Raw genomic sequence first — 17,204 nt, 5'->3', positions numbered from 1 at the left:
GAGGAGGAGGCCTAATTGACGTGGTACGAGGCGTGTTCTTAAAGTAAGTTCCAAAAGGTTGTAGTAAGTATACGGGAAGATATTTACAAACCATTTTTGTTGCATTGTATTCCCCACACTTCAATTACTTCTCAACATAATCTCCACCATTATTGAGGCATTTATCGAGTCGTGGCACAAGTCTTTCTATCCCCTCATTGTAGAATTCGCCCGCCTGCGATGCGAATGACTCCCGCACTGCTGTTCTCACTTCATCGTCGCCATCAAAACGTTGACCACCGAGGAACTTCTTGAGGTGCAGGAAGAGATGAAAGTCACTCGGAGCCAAATCCGGGCTGTAGGGGGGATGGTCAATTTGTTCCCAGCCAAATTTCGAGATGAGATTTTGGGTGTCACGAGCTGTGTGTGGCCGAGCGTTGTAATGAAGCAACACAACTCCGTCAGTCAGCATCCCATGTCTCTTGTTCTGAATTGCACGACGGAGCTTCTTCAAGGTCTGACAATAGGTTTCTCTACTAATGGTTTCACCCTGAAGCAAGAATTCGATGAGTAGGACTCCTTTTCTGTCACAGAAAACAGTGCACATGATCTTGCGTGTTGACATGGTTTGTTTGAATTTCTTTTTCCTTGGTGATGCAGTGTGCCTCCATTCCAAGGGCTGCTGCTTCGATTCAGGTGTCATGTGAGACACCCAAGTCTCGTCACCTGTCATGATATGGTAAAGAAACTCATCACCTTCCTCACTGTAACGTGAAAGAAAGCTCAATGCACTGGAAGCTCGTTTGGTTTTGTGTTCCTCAGTGAGCATCTTGGGTACCCATCGTGAGCACAATTTTCGATATCGTAATCGATCTGTCACAATTTTGTAGAGAACACTCCGCGACATTTATGGAAAATTCAAAGAAAGCGAAGAAATTGTGAACCTCCTGTCCTCATGAATTTTTATATCGACAGCTTGCATCAAATCGTCATTGATCAAAGATGGCTGACTGGTACGCTGCTCGTCATGCACAGAGACGCGGCCCTCGTTGAACTTCCTAACCCATCTCCTGACCATTCCATGACTAATGGCATCATCACCATACACCCCACAAAGCTGACGATGAATGTCAGCTGGTTTGATGTTTCTCGCATTCAAGAAACGGATAACAGACCGCATCTCACAGTTGGCGGGGTGCTCGATCACTTTAAACATTTCAACTGATCACAACTAACCACACACACGGACTGAAGCTCTGAAACTGCATGCACAGCTTGCCTGAGGACTGAAGAAGAAAACATGCATGCGCAAAATAACGATTGCAGCAATGCGACGGCTATAATTGAAAACGGAACTTACTTTAAGAACACGCCTTGTACTTCCTCACCATTGTAACTAAACACTGAATATGTAGAACTATTTAAAGAAGAAGAAATGTTGACCGTAATGGCAGTGGCGGTGGTGAAAGTTGTGGTCATGGCAGGAGTAGTAGTGCAGCTATGTAATCAATGCGGCACAAAGTTTGATGATCCAAAAATGCTTTTTTTTTGTGTGTGCGTGTGCGTGCGCGCGCGCATGTGTAAGTGTAGTGTAGGGAATGGGTGAAGATCATGATGATGGCGGAAACCCGATGCCGGCACGTAGTCTACTCCTGTCGAATAGCACCAAGGGGGCTGCCAGGCTTAATGTCCCCATTCAATGGACGAATCACTATCAACAGTGACATAATGCCTTCTCTTCATATGCACTATGAGAGAGAGATTTGGGATTTAACCCGGGCACAATTTAATATTGAATTATACTAAATTATAAAGAAAATTGTGTCAAATTTGATAAAAATGTCCTAAATATATCTTGCTGGAATTAATCCAGTGTTACCATGCTAAATTGGTTGTCTGTCCGGGAACATCAATGCATTGCATTGGACTGCTGGGCAACAAATGGACTTATCTGCTAGTGTTGACCATTAGAAGAAAAAGAAAAAGACGACATGTTAAGTTGCTTATCTGCCAACATAATGATTTCGCATATTTTATTGGTAATTTCGTTCATAGTTGCATCTTTTGTTCTTGACTGCTCACTGCAATTTAACAGTTGACAGGACTCTCAAACCAATCTTTTACATTCATATAATCACACACAGTCATGCATGGCTTCCAGTAGTGACGAGGTGTAAGATTTTTATAAATGTAAGGCCCGATGCAGACTAGTGTTAAAAGGATGCTGTGACGCAGCGTTAATTATCTAGTTGCGGTTTCTGCCAGAATGCGGCGTCACCGCTGGCTGCTGCGTTCTGGCACTTCATTGTTGACTGTTGTTCAGTACACATGTGCGTCTATCGGCTATAGTATTGACAGCGAAATCGACGTAGAACAATTGGACGGGTGGACACAGGGACGCAGCGTTAACCAAATAATTGGACGCGCGTCTTTATGACGCTAGTCTGCATCGGGCCTAAGTGCTCTTAATCCAAAGTTATCACTGAAAAAGCAAATTAGTAGTAGTAGTATTGCGAGTAGAACTACACCATATGGCATCTTCCACCATCCTCTATTCTGCCAGTCGTCATCTTGCATTGCTCGAGAGTCGAGGTCTTCCTCTCTCTTCTTTGGATAGTTTCCAATTAGATATTTTTGAAGGCCATCTCACTTCTGACATTCTTCTTAAGTGCCCACACATGTTCAGACGTCTGCTTTCATTATATTGAATGATATCCCATTCTCTGTCTTATTATCCTATTTCTAACTTTTTCTGTTCTTACCACACCACAGCTACACCTCCAAAAATCCATCTCCAATGCTTGTAATTTATTTTAGTTTCTTTTCGAAATCTCCTCACCATGTAGCATTATACTTTCTACAGTAGATTTGTATATTTTCCTTTTAACATCATTCGTAATGTTTTTGTTCCAAATAATTGACTGTAGCTGTCTTATTGCTACTCTCCTTTGCCCAATTCGTTGTTCAGTTTCGTCATCACTTCCCCCTCGACAAGCTATGATAGTTCCGGAGTATATTATTTATTGGTCTGGCCCAATATTTTGGGTTTACCCTACGACACAGAATAGCTCACAATAAAATTTAAAATGAAAAATTATATAAACAGGTTTCAGACAAAATTGATTAAGACCTAAGAAAAAAAATAGAACCAGATATAATTTAAATTGAATGTGCACCATAAAGGTGCTGATGAAATATCGCTACAGAAAATTTCATTACGGTGGTGACGATGGCATCTTGAAGATCTCTCATCAGCTTGTATTTTTCCCTCCACTTTACAAAGGCTTTCGGGATGGTGCCTCTCGCTCCGAAGAAGAGACCGGTAACTGTGATTTTTTCTATGTTGTATTTCGCCGATAGGTACTGAATCATGGGCTTGTAGATTTTCTTTTTCTCTTTGTTCACTTCAGATGGTTGAGTGGCTGAGATTTCAAATCTGATCGTAGGATCAATTATTTTGGCTGTCTGTTTATTCCTATTTATAGCTATGATATCGAACCTACGATTGCTTCCACCATCAGCAATACAACGAACTTCCTCGTGAACGTCTAGATTTTTGGATCGAAGTGCATCTGCAATCATAGAACGTATGATGTTGTGACGTTTTATTCTGAGTACTTCTCCCTGTGGGCAACTCCCAAATACATGTGGTAAAGTTTCATACTCACTGCAGTGTCTACAGTGGGTTGTGCCTGTAGAGCGACCAGGGAGAGAACGTACTGGTGCCACCATCACAGTCATTTTTAGCATTTCTCTCCATTCAGAACTTGATAATCCGTCATGCTTGATGATCCACGAGTTGGCTGCAGGTACTTCTTCAAACAATACAACTCCTTTTCCCTTCTGGGGGTATGCACACCAGGTTTTAAATTCACGGTACCGAAGATGTTGTCTTAATTGCTTCACGGATCCTGTAGCCTCAGCATTTAACTATAGAATCATTTTCCATTACTGGATCTCTTCCTGTTCCCCCTATCACCATGTATTCCATCTTTTTGAAATTTATAGTCAAATCCCATACTCATATTCCTCACTTGGTTTCCTTAACATATAATAAACATTACCTTTTCCCCAGCAGAGATAACTTGGTTATCGACGATATGAAGAGTGTGCAATATGTCGTAATTAATCTCTATTCCTACATAGTCGGCCCTACCCCATTATCTCCTGGCATAGTTGCCTCATGATGTTCACGCGGTTCCAACCTGTCTTCAGATAGTTGACTGAACAACAATTCGAAAATTTAAAAATTACAAAGAATATCTGAAAATCATACGCAAAGTGTAGTTCAATACAAATTGATTATTTTACGACTTTTCGTGAACTTCTAAATCATGCATGCATATACAGAACTGGAGATCCCATAATTCGAGAACGCCATAATAGTATGTGAAAATGTTGATGCTACCTCCTGTAACGTTGAAATAAATTTAATATTAAAATAAAATATAATGGTATAATTTTTCAAGAATGTTATTTTTTTACTTTTAGGTGACAGATTGGTTGTTACAACAGCAACAGCTGCTTTAGACTCACAGAAAATAAGGGATCGGTACAACAGCTAAGTTTGTTTTGCTGCATCACTCTCCAGTCCCTTTATGCCTGATGTCACGTATTTTATTATCACTTTGTTTTGAGCATAACATTCTTCCTGCACTTTTTCCTCAGGAAGCAAAATTTCAATTTTGAAGTCCAAGTATATCTGCTCTATTTTCATACCCACCTTATTAGTCAGCAATGTATGCAAGGGAAGGAGAAAGGAACTGACCACCCTACCCAATTATCTCCTGGCTTAGTTTCCTCATGAGTGATGTCTTATTGGTGTCACTTACGAAGTTCAAACCTGTCTTCGGACAGTTGACTAAACAAAGTTGTGTAGCTGTTTAATGTCTCGAAGTCTGTAAGCCTGCTTGTTTGCAAGTATTTGACAACGAAGCCATTAGTAATAAAATTGTTTCATATCCAGAAGTGTTTATGTATGATTTTGTCTTTACTCAGAGCCGTCCCTAGCTCCCCCGTGTCTTTCCTGTTGTGTTTTATCATCTATCGTGGGTGTCTGTGTCCATTTGAAGGCAAGAAACATGGCAGCGTCATTCAGCTGTACTTGGGGATTGTACTGTCCTTATTAGGTGAATAAGAAATGCACTTTTTCAGTGACATATCTTGAAGAAACTTCGTCATTGGGCATTCGGTCAAAGTCTTGGGGGCAGTCTACACATCCCTCTTTTCATTTGGAAAATTGGTGCAAAGAGAACAGGATGGTTAATGAATACAGCAAAAACATTCTGCAAAATCTCCACTTAGCTCACATCAATCCTCAAACTTAAGAGTTATTGGTGTAATTATATAAACTAGAGAGAAGATTGCAAATATCTTGGCACACACTTGGACTAAAAGCTAACAAGAGGTGAGTGAAAGATGTAATAAGAGCAGCACTAGCCTAATGAGATTGCTCAAGATGTTCTGAACCCCACATAGACAGCTGTAATCTTGTATGGAAATGAGTATATAATTACAGGTAAGAGAAAAACATCAAGTAAAGAGCATAGAACATTACTGGCACAACTAAGTCTACTCACCTAATGAGGCCTAGTATAGTGATCCATGTTCCTTCTTTAAATAAAATGTGTTACTTTACTTCATTTCTTGTCATTCAGTGAACTTGGATGTGATAATGCCAACACTTCTTTTCATATCTAGAGAAAATAAGTATTATGGCAACTAAGAAGTGTTGAAAAGTGGAAATTTAGATCAAATTCAAATAACTTCCTTAGTCAAGTCCTTGCTTACCTGAAAATACAGTAAGTATGATTTCAGTGGTATGTCAAGTGTGAAAGGGAATACTTTGCCTTTCTTATGTATCTAAACTCAAATGTGTGTGCGGTCATTAGCACAACATCACTGGTGATATCTGTGCTGAGTTTCTTTTTAACAAACTTGAAAATGCTGATGGTCTTGTCAAGTTCATTTTGCAAATATGTGGTAGCAACACATAATGCTGACAACTTTCAGCACAATGAGTAGTGTCTGGTCAAACGAAACATATTGAATTTTCCTGATGATGTCAAGAGTGAACTTCAGATCTACCTGAATCTGCAGTATACGTTTACTGAATTCAAAGAAGTTCAGACTAATATAAAATGCTGGGAAGACAGAGGGTAATAAAAATGCGTATAAAAGGGGTAGTTGTTAAATTACAATGCTAAGAGTATGATGTACAGTATTTATTTTATTCTATATTGAACTTCGCAATTAAATGCGAAATTGTATCAAGCATATAATATGCATAATGTTAATTGTTTTCTTCTTTTAAATATACTGCGTAATAATTTCATTATGTGACAAAAACTGCATTCCAGTTCCCTCTTCAACTCCTCTCAATGTGGCCAGAATCATTAGTCTGAAAGGTAAGAAAGATGGCAGAACTGTTCAATATTCAGTTCAGTCAAAGATACGGTAACCAAATGTCCTGTCCCGAATATTTTTTGAGGTGAAGTGGGACTCCAAAATGTCCCTTTTTGTGGTTGGTATATGATTGCCGCAACAATATTTCTTACATACTCCTTTGTATCAGCTTCGTGAAGACTTTCAGTATTACTTACAACTGCTTGGTTAATATTATTGCTATGTTTATATACATGGTGTCCCAGGGGATATATTATGGTGTTTACTGACTTTGTAAGAGCGTTTGATACTCTGAATCACAGCCATCTGCAGACTATACGAAAGAACAGTTCCTATCAAACTTATAGCATAGGTACCAATCAACCTACTCTTCTAACTCTAAGCAGTGGCGTAATTGAAAATGTTGTTGTTGTTTTCTAATGCCAGGCGTTTGACAATAAAGTCATTTGACCTCTTGCACTCCAATATTTTTCAAAGATATTATGACTAGCCACTGAAGCACAGAGTAATTGAAAATGTGAAGGAATTCCCATATCTAGGCAGCATAGTTTCCCAGAATGGTGGTACAGATAGCGATGTGAGAGTAAGAATAAAAAAGGCGAGATATGCCTTTGGGCTGCTAAAGCCTATATGGAAGAGTGCTGCCTATACAATAAATACTAAACTGAGAATTTTTAACATAAATGTCAAATCCGTGCTTTTATATGGTTGTGAAACCTGGAAAATAACTAAAACTATTATCAATCAACTACAAGTGTTTATTAATAGATGTTTGAGAAACATATTAAAAATATTCTGGCCAGTCCAAATATCCAACGAAAACCTATGGTTAAAAACTAAACAAAAACCAGTTGAACTTGAAATTCGGCATAGGAAGTGGGGATGGCTGGGACATACACTTCGCCGACCTCCAGAAGACCCGCCAGGAAGCCATTGGATTGGAATCCGCAGGGCAGCAGAGGAATTGGCAGACCCAAGATAACATGGAAACGAACTGTTCGCACAGAAGCAAAAACGATGGGGAAGACATGGAGTGAGATCAAGGAGTTGGCCAGGAATAGAGTCAGATGGAGAAGCTTTCTGAGAGCCCTATGTTTCACCTAGGAATGATGGGAATATTGATTGATTGAATTTAATTTGTCATCTATTTAAGTAAGTATAAAGTTCGATAATCCTCTGGCTTATACATATTTTTTTTGTTTCGATTTTGTCTTAGGTGTACCTTTAACTTTCTGTTGTACTAACATTATATTATTATGTATTTCCTTTTTATCCTCTGGTTGAGTGGAATAGAAGGCCTGATAGCCTTAACTCTGGCAGAAAAAATAAAACATTATTATTATTATTATTATTATTATTATTATTATTATTATTATTATACACTTGCAAGAGAGTGGGGTGAGGCTTGGGGAAGTACATGATTGATGTAGCCGACTATCATTGCTCTGGCTATGGAGATGATGACAACCAACTAATCACTAAGTTGTACTGTTTTGTACTTTTATATGAATGCTGCCAGCAATATTGAAAACTGCAAACGCATATGCTTCTGTCGAAATGACTTCATTCCTGTTGTAGCCTTGGTGGAAGATGGTCTAGTGTTCTGAACTTGTGAATGAATGAACATATTTGTCTTCAAGCAATATACCTTTTGGTGAGGTGGCACTTCACATTATTAGTATACAGTGCTGTCTCCCCGTTTTACAATGCCTCTCATACAAGTCATTCAGGTCGTTACTTATTTTTAATTTATTATTGTAATTATTCCACTAGTCTTTTCTTGTCCGTCATCAATTCTTCCACTAACCTTACTCCTCACCCATTATTATACCAAAAATACTGTACTTCTAATTCTTGATCCCCCTCCTATATGGCACATTTTCTCTCACTTCACATCTCTAACTATTTGCACTTTTCACTGCTAACTTTTCCCATTGCTACTTTATTTTAGATCTTAATTTTCTTTTCTCTCGATTTATTTCCCCTCCACACCATTCCTTAAGTCATACTGTTTTTTCACCTTGTTTTCCCCTCTTCCTTCATTACTGCTTCTTGAACTATCACCTACTTGCATTACTCTACTTCTTGTCAGCCTCGATTTAGATCTTAGTTCCTTCACCCATTTCGGAATTGCTCCCATCTGATGTCCACTATTTCCATTCGCTTGCACTGAGGTCATGTTCTGCTTTGCTTGCTGAATACCAGTTGGCGTCACTCCTATTTCTTCTTAAGTTAACGTCACTGCTTACTTTCCGGAAATTTTCGCTGAGTTTAACACTTTTACACTTGTCCCACTGCTCTTGTGTACACTCACCATACTCATGTCACTAACCTCGCCTTTAGATACGAGATTCTTGATTTTTTCTTTCAAAATTTTTCTGTTCCTTTCCCTTTTTTCTGAACCTACAATCGGGTCCTTTAATGTTACTAGATATTGTTCAACACTAAAAAGCAAATTTTGTCCTTGATAAGTTTCGTGCTGCTTTAAGAAAAGGAATTAAAACTCGTCTACTTCTCATTCATAGCTCCAATCATTATCTATCTTCATAGTTGTTTTCCCTAGCATCCTGTATTTATAATCCTCTTCTTCGTAACGACGCTTTAAATTTTACTAATATTGGCCTAACTTGTTCTGAATTTTGTATTTGCTTCTTTCCTATTCTAAATGCTTCCTGTATGTCCATCGCTCACATCCATACCAAAACACTCCTTACACACTCATAATATCTTCTCGTATGTATCAATACTATGTTCTCTATCTTTTTCTTCTATTCCGAAAAATAACAAGTTTTTTCTGCTCTTCTTCTCCTCAAAGAGATCCCATTTGCTTTTTAGAATTTTGTTTTCCAGTTGAATTTCTTCCATCTTCCTCCTTAGCTCTGCCATGCTCTCCTTCATTTCCCATCAGGTCTTGTTTCACTGTACTGTCCTCCATTTCAGTATTACACACACTTATTCACCGGTTCAACACAGGTCAACGCCTCAGCTAATCGTTACTATCCTCTGAATTGCACAAAGTGAACTGACTTCCTCTGCAACTCGCTTTGACTGAAATCTCTTTGAATATTTTTATCAATTATTTCTTGATTTGAGGTCATGTAGGTCGAGCCAGGAGAAGGTTTGCTAAAGTGATATAGGATATTCAGCAATTGCTTCAGCTTTGTCATGCGGATTGCCTTTGTAGTATGTACGGGTTGCTGTTTATTGTTGTTGTTAGATGAAGTGAGTCCTTTTGTTATTTTCTAGATAGTATTTGAAGAAGTAGCATCCTTGACATCAGCTTCAAATTTGTCTATTTTTTTGTTAAAAAGCTCTTTTGTGCAGTTTGTTTTTTAGATTGCAATATATATTTTGTCAATTTCATTTCGAGTTTTTTGCAATTTTTTCCTAGCTAAGCGTTTCTGTTTGCAGAGAGTTTGAATTTCTTTGTTTTTTCTGTGTCCGAGTTCTTATTGTAGAGACCCAGAAACAAAATGTGTGGCACCTGAATTTTCAAAGTTCCTGTTACAACATACTGCGCGATAATGTTAATACTACATGACTTGTTCTGGTAAACATATGGAAATAGACAGCATGCTTAGTAAGTATGTTATAACTGGAACTTGGAAAATTCAGGTGGCCCAAATTTTGTTTCTGGGTCTGTACATAGTTTTTGCCATTTTTATAGCACCGGCACTGCTAATTGTAGAGGTGTAGATTTCTACAGCTTCAACTAAGTCATCTTTTGATTTAATAATTACATTGCTTGGCACAAAAGAGTTTATGAGGTTCCTTGAAGAACTTCCAATCGACTATTCTTCTTGTGCTGAAATGTGATTTAGAATTAGAAAGACTGGGACGTAATTTGATGACAGAGCAGAAACTGATTCAATATGATAGAGGTGTGAGGGCAGTCTCCAATAAATCGGGCATAGGCAGATTATGTATGGAAAGCGAGTTGGCTGTGTATGTTGTATTTATGTAGGTAAGCACGTGCTTCAAGTTGTTTTCTGCTCGGAGCAATTATTCTTCAGTTCCATTTTGGATTTTTACAATTAAAGCCACCAGCATGTATGTAGTTTTTTTGACATTCCATGAAGCAAATCTAGATCTTTGTCTAGAAATTTCAAATTAGGTGAGTAATGAATAGCACCTAATTGCAAGTTCAGGTTGTTTATTGGAATTTCTATGAATGTAGCTTCAAGATTTGTAAAGTTAAGGGTAGATATATGTCGATGATATAAAGTTGATTTAATAGCTGTAGCAGTACCACCATAAGGACCTCGAGGTCCACTGTTCGATATGATATCATGGCTGAAAGCAAGCCAGAACAATAGTGTTGTCCTACTTCAACATAGAGAGCTTCGCCATTGCATAAAATGCGAAATATGAAGAAAGCAGTGCGTAGGAAGTGCAGGTGATTACTCCATTTGTATTGTATTTTTGGTCCAGGGAAAATACCGTACTTGTCTTTTACGAAATTTCTGCTGAAGTATAGTGCCTTAAATATTATATATATATATATATATATATATATATTGTGACAGCGACGTGAGAATCGAACTCACGACCAGCGTCCCGCAAGAAAGCAGATCGCACGGGCTCCACGGAACATTGAATGACGTCGCGCGGTGGAGAGAAGGGAGAGAGGGTGTATTACGTCACGCGACGAGTCTGCGCGCGCAGCTGCTACGCAGTGGATGTGGAACGACCTTCCCGATTATTCCAGACGTCTGTCGATGTAGAGATATGAGATAATTCTCTACACACCTGTAGAAGGTTCTCGCAACTATGATTTTGCTATAAAAGAGCAGTCGCCAGCGAACGAGTCTTCAGAGTTTTCAGTTATTCCGTCAGTGAGTAAGCCAGAGCAAGCAAGCCAGAGTTCGACTCGAGTGTGCGTCCGCATCTGCGTCAGCATCCGAAGGCCTGAGTTCGAGTGCAGTGGACCGCAGTTGGAGGGACCTGAGTTCGAGTGCAGTGGACCGCAGTTGGAGGGACCCGAGTTCGAGTACAGTGAACTGTCTCTGAAGGTCTGTGGTTCGAGATACTGTGAACTCGAGTGACTGAGATAGAAGAACTGTGAACTGAGAACTGGTAGTTCTGATTTGTAAATAGTGCTTTGTAAATATTAGTTAAGATTAACAGTCATTGTTGTGCGTAATAGTCCAAGTAAATTATCATTGTCGTCGGTGGAGTGCTATAACGAATACTGTGTTGAGTGAGGATCCAATTGTTGACGAGAGCGTTTAAGGTGAATTGTAGAAAGGAATTACTGTTGTGACGAATAAATCTCATTGTTGTAACTAATAAGAATCACACTGGTGTCAGAACCGGGATATTATCGACAATGGAGAACCTACAGCAAATCCTGCAAGCCATCGCGGAAATGAAAGCTGAAATGAAAAACGACATAAGTGCAGTAAAAGCAGAAATGAAGAACGATATCAGTGAAGTAAAAGATAACATGAACGACATGAACAGGCACATCAGTGAGGTTAAGAACGACATAAGTGATGTGAAAACGGAGATGAAAAGTGACATAAGCGGAGTGAAAGATGACGTCACTACGCAAATTGAAAGCGTTTCAGCCCACGTAGATGGAATTGTCGCCATCGTGAAAGACGAACTCAAAGCCGACCTTGACAACCTAAACAAGAATTTTACAACTATAAACGAGACAGTAACCGAATTGAGACAGGAGGTAGACCATTTCGACGGCAAAATCCGCGATCTCGAGCGTCGTCAAGGGCAGACGAGCGAGTTGCTGGACAAGACGAGTGAGGTGATGGAAAAACACGCCGAGGAAAACAAGCACATACTCACGTTGATGGACCGACATGCTGAAGAAAACAAGCACATCCTCGCGTTGGTGGATCGCCAGGCTAGAGAACAGAAGCAGATAGTTGCCGAGGAGGTTCGACGTGCCATGCAAGAAACGGCCACAGAGTTGAGGACTCCATATAGTGGCCCTGCGGAATCATCGCCTTCAGCCAGACATTACAACGTCAAGACGCCGAAGTTCGACGGTACGACGTCTTGGGCGATATTCCGTCGCCAGTTCGAGGCCACCGCAGCACATAATGGCTGGACCCCAGCGGAGAAGACTACACAGTTGCTGACCGCGCTTCAAGGACAGGCGTCGGAGATTCTTCACAGCGTTCCAGAAGATGGGACAGCCGCTGAGATAATGGCGGCCCTGGAGGGACGTTATGGTGACCATCAACTTGCTGCAGCATTTAGGACCCAACTAAAAACGAGGGTCCAACAGTCAGGCGAGTCCCTGCAAGAATTCGCGATGGCGGTGGAACAACTGGCCCATAAGGCGCTCAGGGGCCTACCTACTGACTTCATCGCTGGAGAGGCGGCCTACACCTTCGGCAGCGGAGTTCGAGACCCGGAAATAAAGCAACAGCTACTCTTGGCAGAGCATCGCACCATCAATGCAGCTCTGGCGGCGGCCCTCAGGATGGAGGCAGCCAAGTTGACGGCGAACGTCTCGGCATCGCACCGGATTAGGAGCGTCGCGGCGGCCGACGTCGAGGAACGTCAACCGAAATCACCCGAGCGACGAAGACGAGGAGTGCCCACCTGCTGGTCCTGCGGCGAGCCTGGACACCTGAGGAGGGACTGTGACCGATCTGGTCACAAACAGGAAAACTAAAAGGGGCCGATGCGACGAGGGGCACGTCGGCGCCGTCATCACCATCCCCTCGGCTGATCTTGAAGACGGTTAACAGAAGATGTGACGATGGGCTGATTGCTGACGGATGGATAAGAGGCCGCCCATGCAGAGTACTGGTAGACACCGGGGCGTCGCTCACTATCGCCAGACCGGAAGTCGTGCGTGGACTACCTGGGAGGACGCCGCTGCGCCGGTATGAGCTACGTACTGCCTCAGGCGAGAACCTGCCCATCCAAAAAGAGGTTTTCCTGGACTTGACCTTGGGAAAGAGGAGACTGGAGATGTGGGTGTTCGTCGCCAACATCACTGAAGACGTCATCCTGGGACTCGACGCCATGCGGATCTTCGATGCAACGGTGGACGTCCGGCGCCGTATCCTCCGTTTTGGTCAGGATGAAGTGTTCCTGAGGGACGTCGAAGACCAACCCATGGCCGGCAGACTCACCTTGGAGAATCAAGTGACAATCCCAGCAGGCTGCGAGATGGTGGTGACGGCAAGACTGGACGGACAACCTAAGAGAAACCTGCTCCTCGATTCGCAAACAACTCCGATAGATGGGGTTTATGTGGCCAGATCCCTACTCCCGAATCAGAAGGTGGTACCGGTGAGGGTCCTGAATGTCACCAATCGGGACAAGGAGGTGCCTAGTGGAACTGTACTAGGTAACGTCGAGCCGGTGGTGTCTGTGACGTCGCTGGCAGAAAACGAGGAGTGTCACCGACCACGTCCAGATCTAGACCCATCACTGAAAGAGCTGGCTCGAGATTTGCCGGCGAATTTAAGCAAAAGAGAAAGAAGACAAGTCCACGATCTACTGACAGAGTTTCAGGACGTGTTCAGTCTGTCTGAAAACGACTACGGGAGAACGGAGAAAGTTCAGCACCGCATTGACACCGGAAATGCTCGCCCAATCAGACAACCTCCTCGACGCGTCCCTCTAGCTAAACAGAGGGAGATTGACAGCCAACTGGAGGGCATGAAAGCAAGAGGGGTCATCGAGGAATCCGACAGCCCTTGGTCATCACCTGTAGTGCTGGTGAAGAAGAAGAATGGGGACCTGCGTTTCTGCGTGGACTACAGAAGACTGAATGACGTCACCAGGAAAGACTGCTTTCCCCTCCCACGAATTGACGACACCTTGGACACCCTGGCCGGAGCAGAGTGGTTCTCGACGTTGGATCTCAAGTCAGGATATTGGCAGGTGGCGCTACATCCGGAGGATAAGGAGAAAACGGCATTCTCTACAGGCCAAGGACTATGGCAGTTCACCGTTATGCCGTTCGGCCTCTGCAACGCCCCGGCTACATTCCAGAGACTAATGGAGTCCGTAATGAGAGGCCTGACATACGACACCTGTTTGCTGTACCTTGATGACGTCATCGTGGTGGGCAAGACTTTCGGCGAACAGCTGTTGAACCTGAGGAAAGTGTTCGAGAGACTGCGACAAGCCAGACTGAAGTTGAACCCGAAGAAATGTCATCTATTCCAGAAGAAGGTCAACTACTTGGGACACGTAGTAGGGACCAACGGAGTGGCCACGGACCCGGAGAAGCTACAAGCCGTCAGAGGATGGCCGAGACCGAGGGACAAGCAGGAGCTGCGCCGCTTTCTCGGCCTCTGCACTTATTACAGAAGGTTCGTAGCTGGGTACGCCAACATCGCTAAGCCTCTAACCCAGCTGACCGAGGAGAAACGACAATTCCAGTGGACAGACGAGGCGGAGTCATCCTTCCAGTCGCTGAAAGAGGCGCTCTGCACTGCTCCTGTACTGGGATATCCCATCCCTGGAAGGAAGTTCACGCTCGACACGGACGCTAGCAACGTAGGCATCGGCGGAGTACTCTCTCAGGAACAGGACGGGCAAGAGAGGGTGATTGCCTACTTCAGCCGAACACTATCCAAGGCTGAGAGAAACTACTGTGTGACGCGTAGAGAACTTCTTGCCATTGTGGAAGCCCTGAAGCACTTCCACAAATATTTGTATGGCCAGGAGTTCCATCTGAGGACAGATCATTCTGCACTCACCTGGCTATTGGGCTTCAAGAATCTGGAGGGGCAGACCGCCCGTTGGGTTCAACGACTGCAGGAGTACAACTTCACCTCCGAACACCGACAAGGGAAGAAACATTCCAACGCTGATGCCTTATCACGACGCCCGTGCCCGGATGGCTGTAAACACTGCCTGAAAGTAGAAGAGCGGGATGGCGCCCACGCAGTCCGAGCAATTGCCGCCCAGCCGAGCCCAGGATGGGATAACGCCGCCATAAGGAGGGAGCAGCTGGAGGACCCAAACATTGGACAGCTACTACGTGATGTGGAGTCCGGCCAGAGACCAGTATGGGCCGATATCGCCAACCGTAGCACCACTTACAAGAGCTACTGGGCCCAGTGGGAATCCTTCACTGTCAAGGACGGTATCCTGAAGAGGATTTGGGAGTCGGCCGATGGAAGGACCCACATAGAACAACTTGTCCTGCCCAGGAGCAAGGTGAAGGAAGTGCTGGAGGAGACTCATGCTGGAGTGACTGGAGGCCACCTGGGAGCCAACAGGACGCTGGACAAGTTAAGGCAGAGGTTCTATTGGTTGCATCAGAGAACCGACACGGAACAATGGTGCCGAAGATGCGACACCTGTGCAGCCAGTCGCGGACCAAGGACCCGCAGCAGGGGAGCCATGCAGCAGTACAACGTGGGAGCTCCTTTTGAGAGGATCGCCATCGACGTTGCTGGACCGTTCCCGGTCACGGATCGCGGGAACCGCTACCTGTTAGTAGCCATGGATTACTTCACAAAATGGCCAGAGGTGTACGCGATTCCTAACCAAGAGGCTTCGACGGTGGCCGACGCGCTGCTTGACAACTTCATCTGCCGATTCGGGGTGCCCCGGGAATTGCATAGCGATCAGGGGCGCAACTTCGAATCCAACCTGATGGGAGAATTGTTCGCGCGTCTGGGGGTGCATAAAACCAGGACCACTCCCCTCCACCCACAGTCCGATGGTATGGTGGAACGCTACATCAAAACCTTGGAAGAGCATCTGCGGAAGGTGGTGTCCAACCATCAACGGGACTGGGATGCCAGAGTCCCACTGTTCCTCTTGGCCTACAGAGCTTCGGTCCACGATACAACAGGGATGACACCGGCAAACATGGTCTTCGGGAGAGAGCTGCGCCTGCCCTGTGATCTGCTGTTTGGCACGCCACCCAGCGCCGACCAGCCAGCAACTGACTATGTGGCAGAACTCACCGAGAAGTTGAATGGAGTTCACCAACTGGCCAGAGAGCACCTCAAGATGGCCAGCGACAGGATGAAGGTGCGCTACGACAGATTGGCCAACTCTGCAGGATTCCAGGAGGGCGACCTGGTGTGGCTGTATCGACCTACCAGGACCAAAGGGAAATCACCAAAGCTGCAGCGTGCCTGGGATGGACCATACCGCGTGGTGACCCGGATCAACGACGTGGTGTACCGGATCCAGCGACAACCTCGAGGGAAGATGATGGTGGTGCATCTGGACCGATTAGCAGCCTACCAAGGGACTGCCCGGGACGAGCAGCCCTAAGGAGGGGGCAATGTGACAGCGACGTGAGAATCGAACTCACGACCAGCGTCCCGCAAGAAAGCAGATCGCACGGGCTCCACGGAACATTGAATGACGTCGCGCGGTGGAGAGAAGGGAGAGAGGGTGTATTACGTCACGCGACGAGTCTGCGCGCGCAGCTGCTACGCAGTGGATGTGGAACGACCTTCCCGATTATTCCAGACGTCTGTCGATGTAGAGATATGAGATAATTCTCTACACACCTGTAGAAGGTTCTCGCAACTATGATTTTGCTATAAAAGAGCAGTCGCCAGCGAACGAGTCTTCAGAGTTTTCAGTTATTCCGTCAGTGAGTAAGCCAGAGCAAGCAAGCCAGAGTTCGACTCGAGTGTGCGTCCGCATCTGCGTCAGCATCCGAAGGCCTGAGTTCGAGTGCAGTGGACCGCAGTTGGAGGGACCTGAGTTCGAGTGCAGTGGACCGCAGTTGGAGGGACCCGAGTTCGAGTACAGTGAACTGTCTCTGAAGGTCTGTGGTTCGAGATACTGTGAACTCGAGTGACTGAGATAGAAGAACTGTGAACTGAGAACTGGTAGTTCTGATTTGTAAATAGTGC

This window comes from Periplaneta americana, chromosome 2, assembly GCF_040183065.1.
Source record: "Periplaneta americana isolate PAMFEO1 chromosome 2, P.americana_PAMFEO1_priV1, whole genome shotgun sequence".
Taxonomy (NCBI): domain Eukaryota; kingdom Metazoa; phylum Arthropoda; class Insecta; order Blattodea; family Blattidae; genus Periplaneta; species Periplaneta americana.
The sequence above is the reverse complement of the archived record's forward strand: the minus strand, read 5'-3'. Positions refer to the sequence as shown.